The sequence below is a fragment of the Myxocyprinus asiaticus genome, chromosome 4 (assembly GCF_019703515.2).
Source record: "Myxocyprinus asiaticus isolate MX2 ecotype Aquarium Trade chromosome 4, UBuf_Myxa_2, whole genome shotgun sequence".
Classification (NCBI taxonomy): Eukaryota; Metazoa; Chordata; class Actinopteri; order Cypriniformes; family Catostomidae; genus Myxocyprinus; species Myxocyprinus asiaticus.
In genome coordinates this window covers 9,410,034-9,416,883 of record NC_059347.1, presented here as the reverse complement: position 1 = coordinate 9,416,883, position 6,850 = coordinate 9,410,034, and positions in this window count along the sequence as shown.

Sequence of the window (6,850 nt, the reverse complement as noted above, 5' to 3'; positions counted from 1 at the left end):
GTGTATGAGGGATTTCCCTCTTCATGAATGATATGCTTTTACAGCGTTTACACAATTTTTCATTTAAGGCAACCAGGTATTTAGTCGCCATAGTTTTTAGGGTGGTTTAAGTTCACATCACATCAGCATTTACTATGCAAGCCTTTTTTCTAAATATATAATCTTTAAGCCTCATTTCTAATCTTCATTTGTTTTTAACAATCCAAACACCAAGTAGATGACTGCATGTGCCAGTCATCATGTTCAGTTATTCAGGTTTAGTCGGGAATCAGTACGTGGGAATAAAGAATGTTTATTGCAGTGTAATTTCCTCAAACACAGCTCAAAATAGCAGCACAGTGAGCTATAAGCCTGAATAGCACAAGTACATAGTACATAGGTCTTAAAATGATAAAATCTCACATTAAAGTCATACAAAAAAGTTGTAGCATTATGAGATTAAAATTGTAATAGTTTGAGAATAAAGTCGTAGCATTGTGATATTAAATTTCGTGTGAGAATAAAGTAAAAATGATTCGAATAAAGTCATAGCATTGTTAGAATAAAGTAGCATATTGTTTGAATAAAGAAGAAATATTTAAAGAAAGAAAATTCAGTATTAGGCAAAACAGAGCGTGATTATCACAACGACAGAACGGACGCCAAGCCAGCAGCTTCATTAATGCAAGAGATGGATGTGGAGGATGTAGTTAAATCATACTTTAGGATAGGATTTTGCAATAAAGAAATCCTTGGTCTTTTGGCGTATCAGCACAGAGTTATTAGTATCCGGACTCTGCAGTGGTTATGTAGGAAATATAATTTATTCAGGAGAAAGAACCAGACAGATTCGTGCAGTCCCAATCAGCTTTGGGTTTCCTCTCAAAACAACACTGTAACTGAGTGGATGTTACCACATACAATATCTTGATACTGACTTATACAATTCACAGTAGTTCCAGTTATTTTTCACTTCACTTGAGTGCGAGCCTATATCTTGCGCCTCCCTTGACAGGCGCCCACATGTTGAAAACTCCTGTACTAATGCACACCTCATTCATGAACAGAGATCTAGAAAAAAAAAACCTATACATTCAGCTCGGTTGCATAGCCAAGTTATCTCCCTGGTTAATGATGTTCTATGTAAAGACCCAGACGCTCCACTTTGCTGTTGTCCACCACATCATTTTGATGTTACTTTCCTTTCGATTTATTCTCAAAATATTAAAACTTTAATCTCATAATGCTTTAACTTTCTTCTCATTATTTTTACTTTATTCTCAAAATATTATGATAAATGACAATTGCAAATTTAAATTGTTAAATTATTTTGATTTTATTGTTAGCGTTAATTTCTGCACAATGAACAATGAGCCGACAAGTTGTAATTCTCGTTTTGATCCTCTGCAGTTTAAATTTAAACATGTTTGATCCGTTTATTGTGCGCCTGATGTTTGCTTATATAAAGTTCTGAACCAGTGTCAGAGTTGTGCTTAATATAGTTATTATTTGACAGGTAGATTGGTCATTTTTTAAGTCATGGAAGGAAGGATTCTTCTTTTTTTATATATATTATAATATGGCCTGTGGGCTAAGCCCTGGATGACACTGAAGTCTAGTGATGCCCCTGCATCACATTATATGTTTTAATATAATTAACTTCACAAAACATGTACCTCTAGGCCTATATGCTATTTATAAAAGCAAATTGAAATCTTAAGATAATTAGAATTTGAGAGGCGTAATACATTTGATTCAAGTCATACAATAAATTGCATTGTTTTACACTCTTTATTTTCCTAAAGACTAACATTTCCATATCAATTGTAACCAAAGAATGCATTTTCAATGTTTTCACTTTAAATGCATATTTTGATGACACAGCACTCCCAAATATTCAAATATAAGTAAGCTGTGTATTGTGACAGTCCATAAGCACACTTGTTTCAGTGGAAAGTGAAAGGGGAAGGGAGATAAGGGGTTTTTATACTTCTATTTCATACAGACTGTCATCTGATTGTGTTTTTCGATATGAAACTTTGCAATAATACCCCTTGCTTGAAGCTGAGCAAAGCAGTTGTTTGTCATACCTATAACCTATTTTATGAAATGAAATGTTGAATTTGTATGTCCTTTTGCAGAAATGTGACACGGTAATGCATTAAGTAAACCTATGCCTGTTTAACAAGTGCGTTTTAAACCTACATAAGACAGATTCAAAATCTAGCGCATTTAAAAAAGTATTTAGACCCTTCTCTTAATTCATTATTTCATTGAATTACAAATTCTACAATGCAATTTAGCTCTCTGTGATATTTTTATGTCTAGGCAATAAAACTAATAATACATTCAATGTGGTGTGTGTTATAAAATATCAAGATGGATAGATGGTTGGTAGGAAGGTCTTTAGATTGGTCGGTAGGTTGGTAGATACAGAAGGTAGGTAGTTAAATAGGTAGGTAGGTAGGGATGTGGGTCTGTAGACAGGTACATTAGCTAGTTAGGTAGGCAGGTCAGTAGGTAGGTAGGTCAATAGATTGGTAATAAGGTAAGTAGGTAGGTAGGTCTGTAGGTAGGTAGATATGTGGATAGGTCAGTAGTTAGGTAGGTATGTAAGTAGATCAATAGGAAGGTAAGTTGGTAGGTCGATAGATAGGTAGGTAGGTCCATTGGTAGTCAGGTCAGTAGTTAGGTAGGTATGTTGGTAGTTGGGTAGGTAGGTAAGTTGGTCGATAGATTGGTAGGTAGGTGGGTTGGTAGGTCATTAGGTAGATGCGCCGATAAGTAGGTAGGTAGGCAAGTAGGTAGGTAGGTCAATAGGAAGGTAGGTAGGTAAGTAGGTAGATAGGTTGGTAGGTAGGTCAGTAGATAGGTGGTGTAGCGCAGAGGAGGGCGGGGCCGGGTGGAATGACAGACACCCAGACCCCAATCAGCCTGATGAGGCGAGCGAGGGATAAAGGCGACCGAAGACGGCAGCTCGAGAGAGAGAGTATTATGGGCAGCTGCCCTGTATGTGTTTGTGTGTCTTTTTATTTAATTAAATATTATTTATATTGTTAAGCCGGTTTTTGCCTCCTCCTTTCCCTTGTACCCCCTTTACATTGGTGCCAAAACCCGGGAGGGAGGAGGGATGCCCATCGTAGAGTCCTCGACACTGTCGTCCACCCAGGGGAGCGCCGCTGCCATCCGTCGGGGGATGGAGTAGCCCGACCGCCCGGACACGGGGAACGGCCGCCGTCCGTGAGATGAGGAGGGACTATACACCCCGACCACCTGAAGTGATGGAGTCACTGCCAGGGGCGGAGGAGTGTCCCCACGTGCCGCCAGAAAAGCAGAGGGGCGTTCTGTCTGCTGGGGGTCAGAGGTTTGACTCCGGTCCGCCCGGGGAGGAGCGGCTGTCGTCCGCCTGAGAGGGTGGAGGAGTGATCGGGGACCACGCGACGGCGCATCAGAGAACCGGTGAGTGAGCTTTTTCTCTCTCTCCTCTCTCTCTCGCGCTGTCGCTCCGTGTTGGCCTTTCCCTCGCCTTTTTTTTTGTTTGTTTGTTTTTGTTTTGTTTTTCCCTCCTGTCTCCTCCCAGGTCGAGGATGGCGGGGATGACCTGCCGGCAGGCGGGGCGCAAGGCACGCCCCCAACCCCGGAGAGGAGGGGGGATGTACGTCATGCCGGGGACTCCCCGGCCTGAGGCAACGCAGGGAGGAGTGTAGCGCGGAGGAGGGCGGGGCCGGCGGGATGACGGACGCCTGGACCCCAATCAGCCTGATGAGGCGAGTGAGGGATAAAGGCGACCGAAGACGGCAGCTCGAGAGAGAGAGAATTATGGGCAGCTGCCCTGTATGTGTTTGTGTGTCTTTTTATTTAATTAAATATTATTTATATAGTTGAGCCAGTTCTCGCCTCCTCCTTTCCCTTGTACCCCCTTTACAGGTGGGTAGGTAAGTAGGTACTGTAGGTTGGTCACTAGATAGGTGGGTAGATAAGTAGGTGGGTAGGTCAGTAGATAGGTAGGTAGGTAGGTTGGTAGATAGGAAAGGAAGTAGGTAGATAGTTAGGTAGGTCAGTAGATAGGAAGGCAGGTCAGTAGATAGGTAGTTAGGTGGATAGGTAGGTAAGTAGATGACTTGTTAGTGAAGCCACTTTCTTCTGTTAACACATTGGAAGATATAAGGCAGAATGCTTCATTCTTCTGCCTTCCAATTAAAGTCAATGGTGGCATAGACTTTCCCCAACATTCCAAACATATTTTGTGTTCCACAGAAAAAAAGAAACTCACTTGGGTTTGGAACAACATGAGGATGACTTAATGATAACTTTTCAACTTTTCATCAGTCAGCAAGGGACTGTATGTATATGTTCCATGTATGGATGTATGCACATGGAACTGAAAATCAAGACTGAAATCAAACTCTGGTGTGGCTGAGCAGTGAACCATGTAGAGTTTTCACCTCTGTGGCTCTGCATCAGAGATGTTGTTTCATACACATGATGGCCTTATCAATATTTTTTTCTAAATTTTTCATTTCCAAATGTTTCTAAAATGAAAAAGAATGGGATGTTTATAGGCTTTTTGTGCCTTTTGGACAGAGAGAGCAATGTAGTGGAAGAAAGAGAGCGGACTGTGATGATGCAGTCTTCTCAAACCTGCATCACAACTGAATCAACATCAACATAACTCCAACGTGTCATGAGTACGTGCACTACCACTGTGTCACCGGCCCCACTAGAGTGGGTTTGTTATTTACAAATATATTTCAGAGGCCTTTCCTATCCTTCATGTGAAGCATTTGAAGAGGTCCCATCCCATTCAGAAATTACGTAAACTGTGATAGGCGGGCCTTTCTAGGCTGTTAACCCTTGTGTTAATTGTTCCCATGCATAGTGTCATTAATGAAACAAGACAGTGGGTGAGTGGTGTGACACTTTGATGGTGATTTGAACTGACAGATGAGCGCACAACCCATAGATGGAGATGTTAATTAAATGTGCTTTCTTAAGAGTAGAGAGAGAACAGTACTTAATTGCCAAGGAATACAGTAAATTCATCACAGTACATGTACAGGCAGTGCGAAATTAAGGAATAGATACACAGCAATGCACAACAACAACAAAAAACAACATACAGTAGACAATAAACAATAAATAAAGTGCAGAATGTATGATAGTTACAAAGTTTCTTAATGTAAATTAGGATAGCCTATGAAAATCTGTGCAGTACTATAGAGATGGCTATACCTCTATAATATGTATTGGTTTCAAACATCAGTCACAGATCTACAGTACTTATGTTGTTAGTAAAAAAAAACAAAAAAAAAACAAATTGAAAATACTCAAAACTATATAGATAAAAAGCATGGAATTTTCCAAACATTGAGAGCCCAGAAGTTCTTTTAAGTCAAAGTGCACTGTGCACTTAGTTGCAGTATACTGTGTATAAAAATATAAATGTGGAGATGCTATATACAGAGCAACATTGGACATGGATGTTGCATCCATGTTGTTGCCAACTTTCTTCCACCCAAATGTAGAACAGGATGTGGAATACTGTGGCAGTGTGGATATGCTATTAAATACATGCATATTTTTAATACAGAAATCACTCATACATGTTTTTGTTTTTCAAACCGTGGTAGGGACTTTCCCTGGGCTTCTGTTGTTTTTATACAGAGCTAACAATATTTTCTATCCCCTGATCATAATACAATTTTGATATTTTTAGATTTGAGAAATTTAGTACATTTATTATGGCATTTTCCAGCATTAAATTTAATCCATGCGCAGAGCGCTAGATGGCGCTAGGAAGTGTAATCAAGCTTGAAATCATGATTGCCAAGGAGACATTGAGACATCATACACATTGATTAAACCACTGGAGTCATATGGAATATTTTTATGCTGCCTTTATGTGCTTTTTGGAGTTTCAAAGTTTTGGTCACTATTCACTTTCATTGTGTGTACCTACAGAGCTGAGATATTCTTCTAAAAATCTGTGTTTGTTTTTAGCAGAAGAAAGAATGTCATACACATCTGGGATGGCATGAGGGTGAGAAATGTTAAATTTTGGGTTGATACATCCCTTTAAATGTGTCTCAATATTTCAGTAACACTTTACATAAATGTTCCTTTTAAAGCCATTCATTAATGGCTAATAAGTTAATACAAATGCATTATAAATAGATGATATGCAGTTCAAAGTATTTGAATAAAAAGTATGACTTTCATGCAATACTTGCTAAATCGTGAGCATTATAACCTGCATGTTATAAATGCTCAATAAAAACACTTATTCACACTTATATTAATCAAAAACATAAAATTCGGTTATCCATGATTTATGTCACAAAATAGATTATTATAGTGAGATTAAAAGGACAGGTTGTCATTTTGCTACAGAGCTCACTTGTGTCACTTTCTTTGTCACGTTGATGTCAAAAGAATGACGCTACTACGAGTGCTGTTCCAACGTACTTCCCTAGTCCTAGTTATCTGAAGAAAAGTAAACCTATACACTTTTCAGGTCTAAATGCTCATTTACAGCATATATCATTTAATGAAGCCTGATGACCATTAAATTATAGGCCTACTGATTTTTCTGTTCATAGGTTTCCAACGTTGGCAAGTCCTTAATAAATTCGTCATACACTGGCGGCCAAAAGTTTGGAATAATGTACAGATTTTGCTCTTATGGAAAGAAATTGGTACATTTATTCACCAAAGTGGCATTCAACTGTTCACAATGTATAGTCAGGAAATTAATAATGTGAAAAATGACTATTACAATTTGAAAAAAATGTTCAGAACTTCTTAAACTACTTCAAAGAGTTCTCATCAAAAAATCCTCCACGTGCAGCAATGACAGCTTTGCAGATCCTTC